The 20,789-nt window shown below is 41.7% G+C and overlaps 1 long non-coding RNA gene across 1 annotated transcript in view; it reads left to right on the forward strand.

Annotated features, from left to right (window-relative positions):
- The first annotated feature begins 13,300 nt into the window (after positions 1–13,300).
- The window catches only part of LOC108273043 (uncharacterized), a 25,756-nt gene continuing 18,267 nt past the window's right edge, over positions 13,301–20,789 (forward strand). Inside the window, exon 1 of the long non-coding RNA XR_001814232.3 lies at positions 13,301–13,501. This is a non-coding gene — a long non-coding RNA (uncharacterized LOC108273043). The remainder of the gene's footprint in view (positions 13,502–20,789) is intronic.

The following is a 20,789-nucleotide window of genomic DNA, read 5'->3' on the forward strand; positions in this document are numbered from 1 at the left end:
ATAGTCAGAAGAGTAGCCCAAGAACCTAGGACCACTCGGAAAGAGCTCCAGAAACACTTGGAGGCAGCAGCTGCCATTGTCACAGAGAAAACAATAGGCAATGCACTCCACTGCTCACGCTCACCCCGTAAGAATCCATTACTAAAGAAAAGGCATGTCGAGGCTCGTTTACAGTTTGCTACAACTCATTTGGACAAGCCTATGAAATACCGGAGAGTGTAGTCTGGTCAGATGAGAGCAAAATTTGACTTTTTGTCTGTCATACTACACACCATGTTTGGAGAAGAAATGGCACTGCACATCAACCTAAAAACACTACACCAACAGTGACGTTTGGAGGTGGAAGCATCATGGTGTGGGGCTGTTTTTCATCACATGGTACTGGCAGACTTCATATAATTGAAGGAACGATAAATGAAGCCCTTTACCGGGAGATTCTTGAGAAGAATCTGCTGCCATCCACCAGGATGATGAAGATGAAATGTGGGTGGACCTTCCAGCAGGACAATGATCCAAAGCAAACAGCAAAGGAAACTCTCAACTGGTTTCAGAGAAAAAAAAATCAAGGTGTTAGAATGGCCTAATCAGTCACCTGACTCAAATCCAATTGAACAAGATTTAAAGACAAAATGTTTAGAAGAATGGTCCAAAATCACACCCGAATACTGCGGCCCATTAATTTCTTCAAACACGAAGTGTCTTGAAGCTGTCATTACAAACAAAGGCAATACTTTCAATTCTTTTTCAATACTTTTGTCCTGTGTCATTCCTGTTTATTTCACATAACTTTATTTATGTTCTTTAATGTGTGGATTTCTTTAAATGTGTGGATTTCTTGAGATAATACTGATTTCTGCTGAAAATTTCACATGAATAGCCTCATTCAATACCTATTTACCCCACTGTATGGAAATACTGACTTCATTTCCTGATGTTCTTGAAATCCCTCTTGCTTCTTTTCAAACCAGATCTCCAGAAAGCTCTCAAAGAAAGAACCTGAACATGGGGCTGTTAAGAGTGTGTGTTTGACCCCGATGAAGCACTCTGTAATCTCATCACACCAAGTTCCGTTAGGAACAATAAGGTATAACAGCTGTTTAAGCAGTGAAATCCTGGAAGGCTCTTTAATACACTACAGCCTTCCACTGAGTCTAACCTTGAGCCCAACTAGTAATGAGTTTGAAACATGTTCCAGTCTGCTTAGTATAGTCATCATTTCAAAAGAAATAGCATTGCTAATTTAATATCAATATTAACATCACATGTTAGTCATTAAAATAACATTTTGTGATACACCTGTTCAATACTTATGTCCCACACTGTGCATTAATAGGAATACAGGGATAAGGTGTTGAAGTGGGGTTAGAGTGGGCGAGTGGTTACGGTGGTATCTGACTCTCTCTCCCGATTTTCTCTTGTCTTGTTCATGTCCTATTACATAACTTTATGTCACCTCCTGGATTTTGAATTGGGCCCTTAACTCTCAGGTTCTGCTTCCTGTAAGCAGCAGCTCATCTCTCATGAGCATCAGTAAAGTGTACATTATACAAGTGTCATTTCTCTGTCATGAGAGGTTTATGTGCCTATTAACAGGTCACAAGTGTGTGTCTGTGTGTGTGTGTGTGTGTCTGTGTGTGTGTGTGTGTGTGTGTGTGTGTGAGTGTGTGTCAGGCATGCTTATTTTCAAGCTTGATACCAAATGCATGTGCAATTATGCATGCACTCACTATTTGTGTGTGTGTGTGTTTGGGTGCGTGTGTGTGGGTGGGTGTGGGTGAGGCTTTGTTTGAATAGTTCCACTCCATCAGTAAGGCCATTACCGTACACTTCCATCAATCTCAATCTGTCTCTTAATGCCAACAGAACCATTCTCCATCACAACACACACTCCAAGTGTGACAAATGAACTGACACACACACACATACACACACACACAAACACACCCTTCTCCATACATACATATGCATTATACATTTTACATACACAATTTTTTAATTTATTTTCTTTATTAATTAATATTTATCACAGGGTTTTTTCTTTGCGTTTAAATATTTTATATTATATTTATACTATTAAATATATAGTTTTAGTTATTTTCTGTTTTTAATCAAAAGTCAAATATTGGAAAACAAGGTTTTTTTTTTATCAGAATACTAACATTGGCAACAACTCATTTGAGTCACAAGCAAATGTATTATTATTATTATTATTATTATTATTATTATTATTATTATTATTATTGTTATTATTAATTAATTTATTTATTTTTTAGTGAATACTGACACTGGCAAGTCAGACCAGTTTTTATTTATTTGCTTATTTGTTTATTTATTTAAAGTTGAAATCAAAATTATTCAAACCCAATAGCAAATCGTCTGGGTTATGCATGTAACCATGTAATGAGACGTGTTAGCTGAACGTTGGGGGAGCACCCTCGCGCGCGTCCATTATCTGAAGCTTGTGTAAAATCATGCCTAATATATAGGCTTGCCATGATCATGTGGCGTGGCAATTAAGCGCGTTGCGTGATATATAAATGACACCTGTGAACCGCGTATCTGTATCTGAAGCGAAGACGCAATGCACAGGCATGACCCAGTATGACAAAGCTACGCAACGTCTCGTTCCCTTCTCAGGGAACAGGGTTACGTGCGTAACCCAGACGTTCCCTTTGAGAGGGATTCACATTGCATTAGCTGAACGTGGCGGGAACGAAAATACCCACTCCGTCATACTGAGGATACGGCCTGTTCAAAAAGACCCAAACCTGAGGGTCACTGCAAGACACTCGAAGCTGAGCCGGAATGTATATCCAGGCTGCAAAATTGAATAAATGTGTGCGGCGTAGACCACCCCACCACAGCACATACATCCTGTAAGGATACCCCTTTGGACAAAATCTTCAAGGAGGCGACCCCCCTAATGGAATAAACCCTTATGCCCTGAGGCGTAGCAAGACCGCGCGCCTCATAAGAGATAGAGATAGTTTCCACTGTCCAATTGCCACCAAAGCCGACCAGCGGCTTCTCTAACTTACGCCGCTGGCTGGAGCGGTGGACGTAAGTACAGAGAGCCCTTACTGGACACAGTCGCAATTTCTCTTGTTCTGGTATGAGGAACAGAGGAGGGCAGAAAGCCTGCGACACCACAGGCTGGGCAGCAGATGTAGGCACTTTAGGAATATAATCTGGCCTAGGATACAGGGCGGTTTTGGCTAATCCAGGGGTAAAGTCACTGCAGGAAGGGGCAACAGAGAGAGCTTGTAGATCTGCCACTCGCTTGACGTCAGGGCCAGCAGAAGAGCTTCCTTTAGAGTCAGAAGCTTCTCAGAGGCTAACATTAAGGGCTTAAATGTGGCACCTGACAGACCTTCCCAGACCACAGAAAGGTTCCAGGAAGGTATACATGGTCTGCAGATGTGCCTCAGCTGCCTGACACTCGAAGTTAGAGGATGTTGCCCCACATAGGCTCCATCAATAGGAGCGTGGCTGGATGAAATGGTGGCCACGTAGACCCTGATTGTAGAAGGAGCCAACCCTGCCGAGAAACATCCTTGTAAGAACTCCAAGACTGTAGCTATTGCGCAGTTCACAGTGTCTAGCTGACGTTCCTCACACCACGATACAAAAAGTTGCCACTTGCCATTTCATCATGGATGCCATTCTAACATTCTACATGGTCTCTACAACCTCATTTGTGAGATCAGAATCTATGAACTGGTCCCTCTCAAGGGCCAGACTCACAGTTTCCATAGTTCCGGCCGAGGGTGATAAATCAGCCTTCCAGCTTGAGACAGTCGATCCCTACAGATGGGAATCTCCGAAGGAGTGCCATCTAGCCGGGTTATTGTCTCTGAGAACCATATTCGAGCTGGCCAATAAGGTGCTACTAGCAGCAGATGTAGACCATCTTGGCGAACTCTCGCTAGAACTTGTGGGAGCAGAGCAATCATGGGAAAAGCATATAGATGTGACCTCGGCCACATGTGCACCATGGCATACATCCCTAATTGTGCGGGAGGAGTGAGAGCAAACCACAGCGGGCAGTGTGTTGTCTCCTCGGAGGCGAACACATCCACTCCCGCTTGGCCAAACTGCCGCCATATGGACTCCATCACTTGTGGATGGAGCCACCAATCCTTGGGCCTCAGCCCCTGCCTCAACAGGATGTCTGCCCCTACATTCCAGTTGCCCAGAATGTACATTTCACTCACAGACAAAACTTTCCCTCTGCCCAGAGAAGAATTAGTTGCACCTGCCTAAACATGGGGCGCAAACATAATCCTCCCTGGTTACTGATGTATGGGACCACTGCTGTGTTGTCTGTAAACACATGGTGACCTCTCAATTGAGGAAGAAAGAATTTCAGTGCTAGAAAAATGGCTCACATTTCTAGGCAATTTATATGCCGCTCCAGATGAGGGCCTCTCCAGACTGCACCCCAGCCCGTAAGGGAGGTGTCTGTCATTACCGTCTTGCGCTAAGGAGACACCCCTAGAGTGTGACCCAAGGCTAGAAACTGGGGACACTTCCAAATTCTCAGAACACGTAGGCATCGCCGTGTGACACTGATTACTCTCAGAGGTTTCGTCCTAAGACGAAACCCTCAACTTCTCAGCCACCACTGAGACAGTCTCTAGTTCAATAGGCCCAAGGGTATGACGATGGCTGCTGCTGCCATAAGCTCCAACAGTCTCTCATAGAGACTGGAGGGGATGCCAAGGTCCAGCTTTATCTTGCTCAATGTTGACAGGATTGACCCTACGCATGTTGGGGATAAATAGTAGTAGCATCCTTATAACCCCTAGAAAGGTTTTCCAATGCTCTGGGGAAAGCACACTTTTCTGAGGTTCAACCTGAGCCCCAAGCTCTACATGTGGGTGAGAACAACATCTCGATGTTGAACTGCCAGTTCCCTGGATTGTGCTAGGATTAACCAGTCTTCCGGGTAGTTTAGTACACGGATACCCTGGAGTCACAATGGAGCCAGACTAACATCCATGCACTTTGTGAAGGTGGGAGGGGATAATGCTAGCCCGAAGGAAAGAACCCAATCTTGGTATCCAGTGCCTCCAACACAAACCCCAGGAACTTCCTGTGACTGGGCAATATTTCTATTTGGAAATATGCACCTTTTAGATCTATCATCACAAACCAGTCCTCAAACTGAATCTGTGGAACGATAAGTTTGGGCGTCAGCATCTTGAACCTGTATGTCCGAAGAGTACAGTTCAGATGACGCAGATCTAAAATTGGCCACGTACTCCTCTATTTTTTGTGGACCAGGACATAATACCTTTAAAAACCTCCCTCCCTCAGGGAATGGGGTACATGTTCTATGGCCTCTTTGTCCAAGATGGATCTTACTTCCTGCGCTAATGTTGGGCTCTCGTCTGTGCTGACTATTGTGTTGAGCACACCTCTGAACCGGGAGGGTCGAGCTCTGAACTGGACCTGGAATCCCTTGGAGACACATTTGGCAGTAGTTTCCACACCGTCTTTTAGTGATGTTAACTATTTCACATTCTATTGGAGGGAAAGCATCAGATTTCCGTTGCCCTGTTAGAGCTCGCTGATGATAGAACACTGAAAACTTGGAATACCCTTGGCTAGGGGAGGCCCTACAGTAGCACTGGGGGCTAACTGCCCTAACAGCCTCATGTCCTCTGATACATCCCTCCACGGCCCCTCAGGACCGCTCCTCTTTGTCTGCTTGGTCTTTATGACCATTCTCACATCAGGCGTAGTAGCAGGCCACGACTGTGGCCGCCCATTTCCCCTGGCTGTCTGCGGGGGTTGGCAGGCTGCCGTACTCGCCTTCTGTGCCTCCCTCACACTAGTGCTGGCCCGGGCTCCACTCGTGGATGCCTGGGGGAACTCAAGACAACAGGGAAGGAACTAATTGAATGGCGCCGTATGTCAAGCTCACTCAGCAGGTCTACTTGGTAGGCCTGCAACACTGTCATTGTCTGCAGTGACCCACAAGCAAGACTACTACTGCATAGGCCTTGCACACCAATGCCATGGTGGTCTTACATGGCTTGGATGGCAAGGCCAGCCCCCCCTAAATTACCTGCCGTCAATGGAGAGAGATAGCTCACAAGCAACTCCTCCACCTTCAGTGTAGCTAAATAGCCATGCCGTTCATTCCACATAATGGCCGAATAATCGGACATCACGGGGTAATTAATACGGCTTATGCATGGTTTTCCCCAAGAGGCCTGATATTTTGTCATGTAGTTCTGGAAAAAAGTTTTCTGCAGTATGAGGGATATACTTTCACTGGTGAGAAAAAAGCTCATCCAGCCTTAGTAATCAGGTCAAGCAGCTCTTTATATGTTGCTTTCCGTTTTTAGCACACCCTTCTGGCTCCTCAGAGTCAGAGAGGAATCCCCCGGACCTGAGATGGCTAGCTGCCATGGCAACGGCCACCCAGATCCGCGAGGCTCTGAATCCCAACTCGCTTTGGCTTCCAAGAAGAGAGCGAGTCGCGAGCAGAGGTGCCTAATGTAAGGCGTTACAAAAGAGGTTTCCAGTGACAGAGGGTGCAAACCAGCCCCAGAGCATCACCGAGCTTGACTGTGGACAGAGTGTTTTTTCTTCATTCTTCTTCCTCCATACATACCGCTGATCCATCGTGCTGAAAAGTTCCACTTCCCTTTCAAAGGGAACCCAATGTTTCTTAGCATAATAGTATGGGAGCACCCTTACTGTTATGTTAAATGCAACACCTCATTCCCTTCTCTTCTCATGCGTAACCCAGACATTTTGTTTCATTGTTCCACAGAACAGAATCCCAAAATGTCTCAGGCTTATTTATATAATTGTGAACCAACATTTCTTGTGCTTTTGGGTCAGTTGTGGTGTACGTCTTGGAGCTCTGGCATGGAAACCTTCTGTGTTTAGTACATGCCTTACTGTGCTCACTGAAACCTCAATGCATGTTGCCACCAAGTCTTGCTGCAGGTTTTTAGCAGTCACTCGAGGGTTTTTCACAACCTGAATTCTCAGAAATCTCGGTGCTGCCTTTTTTCTGACACGTCCAGGTATTTCATACATTTTCTACCAGTTCAGGTATTTATGTGTTCCAGCTCAAGCAAACTGTTGCAACTAATGAAGCCCTTGATTATCTTAAGACAACACCTGTTTCGCATATTTATGCTGTTGTGAGGGATTCTATTCAGGGGGTTGAATAATTTTGAGACTGGACAAGTCATTATAAGTTGCATTTTCAGTTGAATTTGGGGGAACCACTTGAAGCATTCGTCGTGTTGAACGATTTAAATTGCCTTTGTTATATTTGTTCATAGCAAACAGCTGAAAGTCTGTAATTTTTGATAATAAACCTGATTTGCAATGGGGGTTGAATCAATTTGATTGTAACTGTATTTATTCAGAAGACCAACATACTTTTTTTTTTTTATTATTTGATTGGAAGACTGACTTTGGCATGAAATACAAAGACTTAGGTTATTTTATTTTAATGGAAGACAAAAAGATCATGTCACATTATATAAAATCAATCCCATCTTTGGTTCTTCATGTTTTTCCTTCCTTTTTACTTACACCCTGCTCCAACTCCACCCTGACCATACCCCCTGATTATTATACATACCTGTTTCCTGTTACTGATATGGTTTTCTCTCATTATTTTATTATTATGAGCAAATAAATTCTGACAGATGTGGTCTGAATTTAGCGATAATCAGTAAAATGCTCTACTAAATATCATGCTCAACCATTCCAAACAGAGGTAAATAGGGAATTGGGTATCTAAGTATTTATATCTATGAGTCGAATGCAGCATTATGCTCTCTAAAAACATAAAGTGACCTGGTAATGGCAAGCTAGAGCTCAGGGTAGAGAGACCTCTGCTGGCTGGGAGGTGTAACTTCCTCCAACATGCTGTTCATTGACTTCATATCTGCCTCGTCCAGCTTGAAAATGCTGCTAATTATATACACTTTTGTGGTCAGTATCAAGTTTGACATCTTCCGTCCATCCATCCATCCATCCATTTTCCGTACCGCTTATCCTAAACAGGGTCGCGGGGAGCTTGGAGCCTATCTCAGGGAGCTTGGGGCAGGAGGCGGGGTGCCAACCCATCGCAGGGCACAATCACACACACATTCACACACTACGGTCAATTTGTATATGCCACTCAGCCTACAGCGCATGTCTTGGGACTCAGGGAGGAAACCGGAGTACCCGGAGGAAACCCCCGATGCACTACATGGTGTGTTTTATTCCATATATCTAGTGCATTTTAGACACTTTCTCATGTACATAAGAGTCAAACTGGGTGCACAGTGGCTTAGTGGTTAGCACGATCACCTCACACCTCTGGGGTTCGAGTCCCGCTGGGGCCATGTGTGTGCGGAGTTTGCATGTTCTCCCTGTGCTGTGGGGGTTTTCTCCAGGTACTCCGGTTTCCTCCCCAGTCCAAAGACATGCATGGTAGGCTGATTGTTGTGTCTAAAGTGTCCGTAATGTATGAATGGGTGTGTGAGTGTGTATGTGATTGTGCCCTGCGATGGACTGGTACCCTGTCCAGGGTGTACCCCGCCTTGTGCCCCATGCTCCCTGGGATAGGCTCCAGGTTCCCCGTGACCCTGAAAAGGAGTAAGTGGTAGAAGATGGATGGATGGATAAGAGTCAAACTGGGTTTCTGGACAGTAGACTTGTTTGGGGGAAAACTTTCATTTTCAGTAGTTCCAAACGGTTTCTTTTATAATTGCAAATGACTAAGAAAAAGATTTTGCGCACATTCTCTCCTCACTTCACATTTCCGCGCTCATTCTGAACATGGACGCTCGGGTGATTTTGGCGATTTACACTTCATACATAGTCGTTAAAAACAGTAATGGAACTCAGAAATGCTTCAGTAAACTAAGAAGCTTCACCAGGTCACAGTACTGCACTATAAAACCCCCTTCCTCTCTCTCTTTCTGTCTCTCTCTCTCTCACACACACAGTCTCTCTCACACACACACACTAAAAGTCCCTGGTGCAGGCCAACCATTCACACACACTTAGAGCTTTCCTTTTCCCTAATTACACACCATCATTACCGAGCCAAGCTGTCAAATTAAAAACTTTCTGACTTCCACTTCCCGAGTCTGCGCTCCTTCTCCCAGCATGCACTGCAGGATAATTGAGGGTATTAACAGACAGGCTGGTGAGAAGGAGAGGGAGACGGTGACAGCTTTCTGCTTCTCTTTCCTGTCTTTCTCACTCCATCCTGGTGCTGGCACAGACTCTTTTGTATGTGAGTATGTGTGTGTGTGTGTGTGTGTGTGTGTGTGTGTGTGTGTGTGTGTGTGTGTGTGTGTGTGTGTGTGTGTGAGATCATTTGAGATAATCAGCAGGAATTTAAACCTCTTTACCTTCAGCATGGCTCATTCTCCTCAGTAGCACTTATTCCTGTAGGTTAACGTGCACTGTAAAATCTCAGGGCGTGTGTGTGTGTGTGTGTGTGTGTGTGTGTGTGTGTGTGTGTGTGTGTGTGCGCGCTAAGCTGAAATACAGAATAGAAATTAATCCACACTGGATGGAGTTTAGGGAGTTTTCCAACAACAGCACTTCGCCAAATGTTTTATGAACAATAAACATTTATTAATTAATAAAATGTTGCAATTTCTATTTAGTTCCTGTTCTCACTGACATTATAACAGCTGTAAACAGTCGTTCCAACACCAGCCCTCTCTTTGCACTCTCTGTTCAAGTTAATAAGACAAAAAAAAAACAGCTTGCCAGGTTATTGAGAAACGTGTAAACTCCTCTGTTCTGAAGATGTCAGAAAACTTAAAGTCATAGCAATACCTCTGACTGTTACAAAGCACTGACACTGGAGACTCCTTCCTTAAATGTTAAACAAACATCTCCTTACAAGACTGATGCTGCGCAATCCAGCTATAACTATTATGGCCCTGGTCTTGTGTGTGATATATTTTGTTCTTTGGCTAGTATGGATTTTGTAACCTTCTCTGTTTTCTCTGTAAATTGTACCTCTTTAATGTGTGGCTTCTGTCCATGGCGAGAATTCCATACGCAGATTTCATTCACCTCTTCTATTTTTATTCCTGTCTATCTTGTTTAAGTTATAATTTTGAAGAAAAAAAACCTGCTCATTCATTTGGCGAGACATCATTTCAAGAAACGTTAAAATAGCACTTTTATTTTATCATCGAGTGATAAATTTTAATACCTGCCCTTCAGTTCTATTAATTTCCACATACACTAAATGCTTTAGTGACATTCAGGATGCACATGGTAAAATAAACTATAATCTTTTGGCTAGAAATGTCCTAAATAAAGTTAATTAAGGCAAACATAGATAAGATGTGTTGTTACGTTCTTAAACTGGAGGAAATACACAATCCTCCAGTTCGTAAATTAGCATTATGTTTTTCCTTGCAGGTGTTGTCAAGTTTACAAACAATTGTTTACAAAACTTTTTACAGGCTCGATTCTCTCTCTCATAGATTACTCTTCCTATATAACCCTGTGTATTTCACTACAGGATGTAATTTAATATAGCTAACAAATGAAGGAGGGTAGTAATAATTCCTAAAAAGTCGTCATGTGATTATTCCATTTGTTAAAGGGAAATAAATGTCATGCTCTCCCATTCACTGAGCCACACCGCAGACATGTAAGGCTGTGTAAGTACACGGAGATGTGAGTGTCTGATTGCTGTGCTCCTGACCTCTGCACTGCGAGAGGGAACGAAGGGGCTGTGGTGCGATCAATAGCAGATGGTATCATAGCTCCCAGACAGTAAGCTGATCTAATGGAGGTCACATGGCATGGCTGCATTTATTTTACAGGCTGGAATGCAGCATGTCAGTTTTCTAATCAACCAACCAGAGGATCAGATAACATGAGTCTCTCAGTGACCGACTGTCTCACGTTCGTTTTGCTTTCTCTCCATTGCTTGCTTCTCTCATCTGTTCCACAGCTAGCTCCCAGGGGCCCTGACCACTAGTGGGCCCTCAAAAAGCATAGCCATTACACTGTCACACAGACCAACATACTTACCGAGTCCATCCATCCATCCATCTATTTTCTGTACCGCTTATCCAGCACGGGGTCTCAGGGAGCCTAGAGCCTATCCCAGGGGACTCGGGGCACAAGGTGGGGGACACCCAGGATGGGGTGCCAACCAATCGCAGGGCACAAATCACAAACAAATTCACACATACTTTCACACACTACAGACATTTTATAGATGCCAACAGCCTACAATGCATGTCTTTGGATTGGGTGAGGAAACCCAGGTGGAACATGCAAACTCCCCACACACAGGGCGGAGGTGGGATTCGAACCCCCAACCCCGGAGGTGCGAGGCAACATACTAACAATGTACACAGTCACAGTATGAGCAGTCACTTTGGTCCTAACTATTTTAAACTAGATCTATAAGAAAAATTGGATGAAATGATCATAGACAACTATAAGCCCATGCTGAGTGTGAAGATGAAAAAATAAAAATAATTAATTAATTCCTGTAGTGATAATTTATCATTATGTAATTATGTAAATGATCATGCTCTACAAGTGTTAATGCAAGCGAAAAGAAGCTACGTCTATTTCTCTTCTCCTCATCTTCTCCGATCCTCATGATATGCATTTCACATCTCCCATGCGGGATGATAAAATCAAACTTTAATCCATGTTTTGTAGTTAATTATTTACACCTGTCTCCAACTTTCTGCTCTGTTGTCAGGATATGTGGAGCGCCGAATCGGGAATTGTGAGATCTTGCCGTTTGATAACGCATTCTGTTGAAGAGAAGTCAGCAGTTATTGAGGCTCTTTCGACGCCGTGGTGGCGGGCTTCACACTGCGCTGGGAGTGAGCTCTCTCTAAGGAGGAGTTCAAACACGCCACCCCAAACATATGCTCTCCAGCACACAGAAATATCGCTTCATCTGCTTTCCAAGCAGCGTCTTGTCTGCTCTTTTTGTCAGAGTTTTCACCAAGCACCTCAACTTTGTTTAACCTCAGCCAGGAGGATTCGATTTGAATTGACATCATGCAAGACTGTGTGCAGTTCTAATGCGTAAGAGTGATTTTGTTGGTTTTTATATATAACGGAGTGACAACTCATGACCCCATACCTTGCGGTATCTTAATCATAACTTTACGTTACGTGGCTTGCATTTATAGTCATTTTTAAGCTGTGACACTTTATCTCAGTTATCAGTTTTGGTTTATAATAAAGGACAGAAACGTTGTTAAATTCTAATACAGCTAAATTAACATGGTTCTGGTTAGATTCATACAGGGGCATAGGAGCAATTTTTTAAGTGGGGGGTGGGGGGTGGGGGGTTCACTGAAATGCAAGGAGTGTTCAGGGGATACGAGTTCTGATGTATGTCACTTGATAAAGCTCAAGTTATTCATTAATATTGTTCCAAACAGAGAATTGTTCATTTAAAACACTAGCAACTATAATCATTAAGAGCATGTGGCTAGTCACAGTACATGTTGAGACATGGGTCCATCCTGTGAGGATTGCTGTTTCTTTTGGTGAGTTGAAGCTATGAGTATAAGTTGGATGCTATTTTGTTATAGAAAAAACATTCCATTGTCCAGTTTTCTCACTGGATGACAGTGTGAACTACTACTGCAGTTCTAGATGCAGCAGCGCTGCCCTACCATGCCGACGTTTTCCAGAATCATGACAGAAAATGGAAACGCGTTATCCCACTCATAGCTCCAACTCACCAACAGCGGGAACAATCCTCACACGATGGTGCCCCAGTCCCAAACATCCAATACGGTGTGATGTGAACTAGCTACTAGCTATCCATACAACTTATAACCTCGTCCTCCTCAATATTTTCTACACTTATGACCTGCTGTTCATCCTCCTCTGTCCTTTTCCTCTTCAAATATTGTAGGATGCTCATCTCTGTGTGAACATTTAGACTAATGTTACCATTAAATCCTTTATGGACACGTAGAAATGGCGCATACAAACAATTTTGGTGTGCTAGCTAGCTTGCTTGCAAACTTATGCATATTTGACAGTTTCAAAGGCTAAATAATTATTTCAACAACAAAATTGTCGATCAAAACCAGCAAACAATCAGCAATTTCGTGGGCAATGATATCCTACCTCAAATACAACATGGTAAATCTTTCATCTATATGTTAGTGTGCTTAATCACCGCAGGACACAGGGTTTTTTTTTTTCACCGATAGCCATGGAATATTCGAGTCATCTCCAAATGAATCTGTTCCGCTTTCATTGCATAAGAGTAGCCACCACTCTGAAAATCCATATCAGGTTTTGCTCTTACCTTGCAGTGACACGCACTTTGCTCTTGTCAAACTTGGCAACTCACAGGCAAACGGTCCAGTGAGCCCTAGCTACTCGAGTCTGACCCCAGCTCTTATTATAGCTTTTTTTTATTGGATTACGTTTCTAAAAGTTGCAGAATGGATTCACTTGGAGACTGTCCACTGCTCACCTACTACAGTTACAGCTCACTGTAAGTTCGTATTTATTTTCAGTGTATTTACAGCCAAAACATAAATTTCAGCATGACATATTGTGCTTACATCAAACTGTCAGACAGTGACACTGGACTTAATACTGGATTTAGTATCCAGACACAAGAAAATACTTCAGAATCAGGTATAAGTGAGAAACCTCATGTTTTAGATAAACAACGCCCCTGTGTTTGTAACTTCTGAATCATCTTTAAGTCTGTAGTTACGTCTGAGGTTTGAATACAGACGTGTGCAGTTTCTGTATTAAAGCCGCACTACATGCGTAACTCTCTATACCGCCATAGAAGTGACTGACATTAACAGGTTGAAGTAACACAAATCCAAGGATTTTTTAAGGACTGTGTGGAGACAAAAATCTGATATTTTCAAAAATCAGACCACAGACACTTTCATATGTGGCTCTAGATTGGATACGTATCTGATAAGTGGCCATGTGATGTGAATAAGAATGGACAGATCTGAATTCATGTGACTTTTTCATCGTTGTCATCATCACCACCACCCTCATGCAGTGAGACAAAATAAAAATGGATGGCAACAAGAGTAGTGACTACAGTATGTTCAGTGGAATTTAGCAGTGTAGTGAAACAATTGCCCCAGACATCACTGTTTACGTGTCGGGTGTTCTAGGGAACAGTCACATTCACATTAACAACAGATTTGAGTCAACATGTGGTTCAGATCCGATCTGATCTAAGCTGAAACAAAACTAAAACTAAATTGTGCGATCATGCTTGCAATGAGAACACAGTATTTGTCTGGTAAGATGCTTTGTACCATCTCTTGACTTTATTCATGAATATTATCACCTAAAACATTGAAAGATAAGGGACAACCTTCAAGAGAAAATGAGATGGAGAGGGGAAAGAAGGTGACCATCATTTCAGGTGTTTGTAAGTCCTGGCAAACACACTGTAATGGCTGGTGGTAATGGTGTGGTGTAAATCCTGCCAGGAGACACGGTCGACCAGCAAAGTCGATTACGCCGGCATTAAACTCAATCCGAGCAGGACCTTGAAGTGAGATTTTCATTATGAGACCAAGTGCATCTGCAGATGAGGACCACCACAGCCAAGGCCAAGCTCTTTGCACCTTTTCACCTTACATTACAACGGCAAACTTTCTGCAGCTGCTCCAAGCGTCCACACATCCAGATTTATACTTCTATCAGAGGGTTTCAGAGAGGTTGAGATACTTCAAAAGAGGAATAAGCTGTTGTCCAGGAATTGAGTGATTGGAGGCCTGGGAGAGATTTAGAGCAAGAAAGGGAATCATTTTCTAAAAACAACAGCAGAATGTGGAGGTGTTACTTGATGCAAGACCAAGAATACCACGAACAGGCTCTTCTGAGTACACCTACGTATTCGTCATGGGGTTTCCATCCACTGGTATTCATGCGAATTTTGAAAAGAACTCCTACATATCACAGGGTTTTCTGCTTGGCAGGGGTGGAAATGTTGGCGTACGAATAAAAGAAATTGTGATTCACTTGTGTTGAAAGCAGAATTGACTTAATATTAACCTCTGAATACGTGTCTTAATACTCCTCAAAGCTGTTATTATCATGTCACACCACAGCGCTGTTGAATACTGGATTCTGATTGGTCAGAAGATGTTGATTACGTTTATAGAACAGCATTCCTATAACACTGGTTTATATTAATGCACACCTTCTAATAGATTATTGTTTCTATAATCACAGCTCATGCAGTCTCTATACATGCAAACATTTTACAGTTCAGAAAAAAATGACATATTTTACAAATCCAATTCCAATATTATATATATATATATATATATATATATATATATATATATATATATATATATATATATATATATATATATATATATATATCAGATCTGTGCTATCTCCTGTAATTGTTGATATAGCAAAGTTTTCATTAAGGATGTGTTTATTTAGTATCAATGATTTGGAGGTGGAGACAGATGCAAGTGCAGAGAATTTTTTTTTATTATAACCAAAACAAACACAAAAAAAGCTATGTACACGTGGTAAAACACTAAGGCAGGGAATAAACTAACATAAAGACCAGAACAGAAACAATGGCATAGTGAGACAATTAAAACAAGACAAAAGTGCAACACGATCTGTGGCTATATATATATATATATATATATATATATATATATATATATATATATATAGTGCTCGTTAACTAGAATGTGATTCAGGTGCAGGTGGTCATGTGACTGTGATGTAGTGCAGTGGCTGCTGGGAGCTGTAGTCCAGAGTAGCCTCCGGGATATCCATGGCATTTTCCATTTATGGAAGCAATATCCAGTGTCACAGTTAAAGTAGACAAAGTAGTAAGTTTGTGGTTTATTATTAAATTAGTGAAGTAACATTTAATTGATATGTATATGTATAAGTATCTGGTTATATATATATTATTTATTATTGGTAAATTCCTGTGGTATAAGAGGAATGAAACACTTTGGGGCATTGTATTCCCTATATATTTTCTAGAAATGTTCACACAGTCACTTTAACTAGTAAAGAAAGTGGGCATTGTGCTGCAGTGCTGTGGAGAAATTCTTTTAAAAAAATAAAAGGCATATTTATTTCTGTGTATATTGATTTTTCCCCCATGTACAGTCATTGTGCAGTGTATTTAGTAACAGAGAGTTGTGCCTAATGAACTCCACTGAGTCTGGACTGGTTTGGAGATGACAGAACTTTGAGTGGGATGTTCATGAAAGTGCACAGGACACTAAGTTTACATGGTAAAAGTTTTTTCTCGTCTGTTTTAGTCTCACGACTGCAGATTCACAAGAACAAACAGGTCCATACGGAAAGATTGTTTTCCCCCGGCTCTGATCTGATTGGATGATGATTATATATCTTCCCCTGAACCTCTGTGATCTGACCCCTGCCATGAACCCTGACTGCTGGATTATACAGAATAAATAAAGAAGCTGTGTGTGGGTGTGTGGGTGGGGTGGGGGTGTCCCACTCCATCATGGTTCAGTGTGTTCCACCTCTCAGTGTGAGTAAAAATAGCTCAGAAGGTGGGAAAACACCCAATTTGGCAACACTGAAAGGAACGTGAACAGATGCTTGCATAGAAATCCACCAACAGAGATGCTAGTGTGTGTGTGTGTGTGTGTGTGTGTGTGTGTGTGTTCTGTTTCCCAGCAGATGGCTGTTAGCACCCACCACTAAAGCCATTTAGCTGATAACTCTGTGTCTTTGACTTAATTTCTGATAAATGAATGTTTTTGACATGAGAACATTATTTTAAATGTCAATGTGCTGAGGCCTCTCTTAATGTTGGAATAATTTTTACTTACATTTACAAAAAATTTTTTGGAATTTTCATCACATCGATGCTTGGTCTCACTGACCTTCCCACATTTTTTTATGTTTTTTTTTTTTGAATAGGCACTGTAAATTACACAAGTGAAATGGCTGCACTTAATAGCACACTAACTGGCCGTGTGAGCAGAATTGAGAGCCACCAGCCAATAAGACACAATAAGTATTTCCATGTATTTTCCTGTAAACCCTGTCTGATTGGTCTTGCCTCCGTTCACTGCAGATTAGGGATGTAACGAGAACCAATACTTTGGTACCAACATTCTTAAAACGTGACAATACTTGTTTTTCTGGAATAGCGTTGGAACAGTTTCTAATGAAGGTAGCAAGGTTGCAAACAGAACTGATGGGGGCAGCAAATACGCGCAAGTGTTTTAGTCGGTCCACAAGTGGTGAAGAAGAACAACAACTACAAGCACATGGGAAAAACTACAGAAGTTTAGCTCCACATGACTCATTGAGAGGAAAGGTGGTATGGAATATGGCATTCGAGGTGGATGAGAACAAACATATAATTGATGCTCTGAAGCCGGTGCGCAACCGATGCTATCATTCATTTCAAACAAAGCGAGGAAACACCTGGAATTTGGCGAAGCACCTGAAAGACGGGTCCTATATTATGTTTGTTTGAGGCAGCTGCATTGTGGCTGTGAAACCACCTAACGTTATGCTCCATGTAATGTTAGCGATAGCCTGTTATTTGTTAATGACACTAACACATTTCAGTGTTATAAACTACCTACTAATGTACCACCATGCATCGCCATTCAGCCCGTGACCTGTCAGCTAAATGTAGCCTAATATCATAAATAATTATTCACATGTTCATGCTTTTAATAAATCTTTTTGGCCTGCCACCATATCAGTGAATTTAAACTAATGCTTGCATTCAGAGTATAAGGGGTGTGTGTGTGTGTGTGCGCGCGCGCGTGTGCACGCGTTTAGGAGTGCACCTCCACTGTAGCCTCCACTTATTGTCAGAAGGTGTTTGATAACTAAAATCTCTCTCTCTCTCTCTCTCTCTCTCTCTCTCTCTCTCTCTCTCTCTCTCTCTCTTTCTCTCTCTTTGCCAGTATCAGCCAGAGGAGGATGTCCTCCAGGAGAGTTTTTAATTATTTTATTTTATTTTTATACCACACCGTGGTATCGACTTTGCTTTCGAGTATCGTGTACTTTTGGTGGTATTGGTACTGACTACTACATTTTTGGTATGGTGACATCCCTAGTGCAGATACAAAATTACAGACCGTCTTATTTTACTGACGTTCAGTTATGTAGTGACAAACCGCTGTGAGTGGAGAGTTATCCAGAGCTGAAGAAATCAATCTTCAGGGCTAATGCCCCGATTTCCCAGGACAGGGTTACTCGCCTTTCGTAGACATAGTCTTGAATTTCTGCTCATATGTTTAAATTACCGCTGCGTTTTGCTCCCTTTCCAAAAATAAAAATTAAAAATGAAATAAATAAAGCAGTGAGGAGATAAGGCAGGCAAAGTGCGAGGGGGAAAACTCGTCTGGGGAGAAATGAAAGGATGATGTGTCAGTGTTTAGTGATATTGTGCTGTCAGACGTTCGGGCTCTCTCATTTCCCGCAGCTGAGATGATGAGCGAGCTCGCTGACAGCCGAAGCAGATTAGAAAGTCGCTCTCTCTTTTCCTCCTGATCGTGATTCCATCTGATTCCAACTGACGTTTATAAATTTAATAATGCACAGATAATTTGGTGTCAAATGACAATTGACAGATGCTGTGACCTGGTGTCAGGGAAATGGGGCAGGAGATGGTTATTAGTGTGTAAGAGGAAAAAAGAGAGAGTGAGAGAGAGATTAGAATAAAGCTTAGGCAGAGTGAGCAGTTAGATAGTGGAGTATACATGGCTATAGCTGAAACGTTATTGTATAGATAAAGACCAGATCAAGTGGATTTTTCTGATAAATCTCTACGCTTAGCCAGGTTCTTTCACACTTTCACCTCTAGGCCTTGACGGAAGTCACTTTGGGTTGTATTCAGAGTTGAGTCGAGCATGCTCAGTGAGGATTTAATACTGAAATTTCACACACTGGTATTCCAACCCGAGATGTAACTCCTAAGTTAAGCACTAAGTTATATGAGACTTACACAGAGTAAAACAGAGGTCTGACAGTGTGATTTATCCATAAAACGTTTTGGCTGGAAATACTCCACGAAACCCTATTCGTTTCAAGTACAGAAAAAATATTGTTATCTTGTTATTACAATGTTAATCAGAGATGTTGTTCATATATATATATATATAAAAAAATACACACACACACACACACGTTTAGACACACTCATTCGTTATTTTTATTTTATTTTCCCACATTTTAGAATAATAATAAAGTCGTCAAAACTCTGGATTAGCACAAATGGATCTATGGGCATTATGTCATGATAAAAAAAATCCCAAATCAGTCAGAATAATTTAGTATTTTAGCATCTTCAAAGTAGAAGTGCTGTTTGTCTAGAATATTCCAGAAATGTATTCTTGGAGTTTTCTCACCTGATTTCTTGAGGAATTTCCCTGCGGTGCTTTTTAAACAGTATTAAAGGAATTCACACCTACACTGGCCTCTTATTGGCTGCTTTTTGGAATATTTCGCTCCAAGTCGTCCGTTTAAAAAAGTATTATTTTGTAAATAAAATGTTAGTTTTCTAATGAAAGAAATTAATACATCGGCACGATTAGATTTTTGTCTACGACGCTGATTTCAAACTTTTAATCACACACCTTCAGATCAAAATGTTTTTAAGGATCATAAGAAACATTTCAGTCGAGTGTCCACAAACTTTTGACCGGTAGTGTGTATGGATAAAATTATGAATGTGTGACAAAAAACGTGTTTCAGTGTTTGTGTTTTTTGTTCTTTGTTTTTGTTTCATGTTTTGTCTCTGCCCCATCATGTCATTGGTTTAGCTTTCTATTTTTTGTGTCATGATTGTGCTCACCTATTTTGTATTCATTTGTCTATTTACGCTCCTGAAAAAAATAAACCATTACAGAAATTATAATGGTTAAAATGGGAATTGTATCGATTTTAATGGAAACTATAATGGTGCTTATGGGTCTCAACTGGTAATGTGTTGGGTTCTGTTGGTGGCATGTTTATGTCTAGTGGAAACCAATAGAGACCATTAAATCCTAATATAATATGGCACAAAACACACTACATAGGCAGAGGCACTTCTACTGACCCAAGATAGGAACTATGACAATGATTATTTGATCTGAAAAGCACACCAACTAACTTCACATGTACTCACAAGGTCACCTCTTTTGAGTTTGCAGTAAATCAGAGCCACAACGTCAAAAGGCAAAAGTTGTGATAAAGATAAACAGGTTAGGCTGATTAGGGATCAGAAAGTCTCAGAAAGTCAGGCATTATCATGAGCAGCAGGAGGACCACACACACACACACTAATTGTGGGGCATTAATTACTCCTGATTACTGCTTTATAGAGGACAGGTGGAAATCTGTATGTGGGAGGAGCCTGTTATCAGTCAGAGCAAGGACAGGTTTGTACCAGAGTTGTGTGTGGATAATTTTTGCCGTCTGAGACCGATTGTGTGTGTGTGTGTGTGTGTGTGTGTTATAGAAGACACCACACAGTATCACTTTACACTCAAACTGCAGGATCATCTTTCAGCAATAATGTTACTGAAAAACTAAACCTGTGGTTTTACCTTTCTGAGAATATAGCAACGTATAGTAACGCACACACGCGCACATGCACACACACACAAACACACACACACAAAAACACTCACACAAACACACACAATACCAGTGATGCCACTCTCTGCCCTCTTCACTTCACCAAATTCAATTAAAACTGCAAATTGTCAATTAGAGGAGTGTTATGATCCTGGGACAATGATCTAATCTGTGATTCATGGGCTGAAGATTCC

This window comes from Ictalurus punctatus, chromosome 12 (assembly GCF_001660625.3).
Source record: "Ictalurus punctatus breed USDA103 chromosome 12, Coco_2.0, whole genome shotgun sequence".
Taxonomy (NCBI): domain Eukaryota; kingdom Metazoa; phylum Chordata; class Actinopteri; order Siluriformes; family Ictaluridae; genus Ictalurus; species Ictalurus punctatus.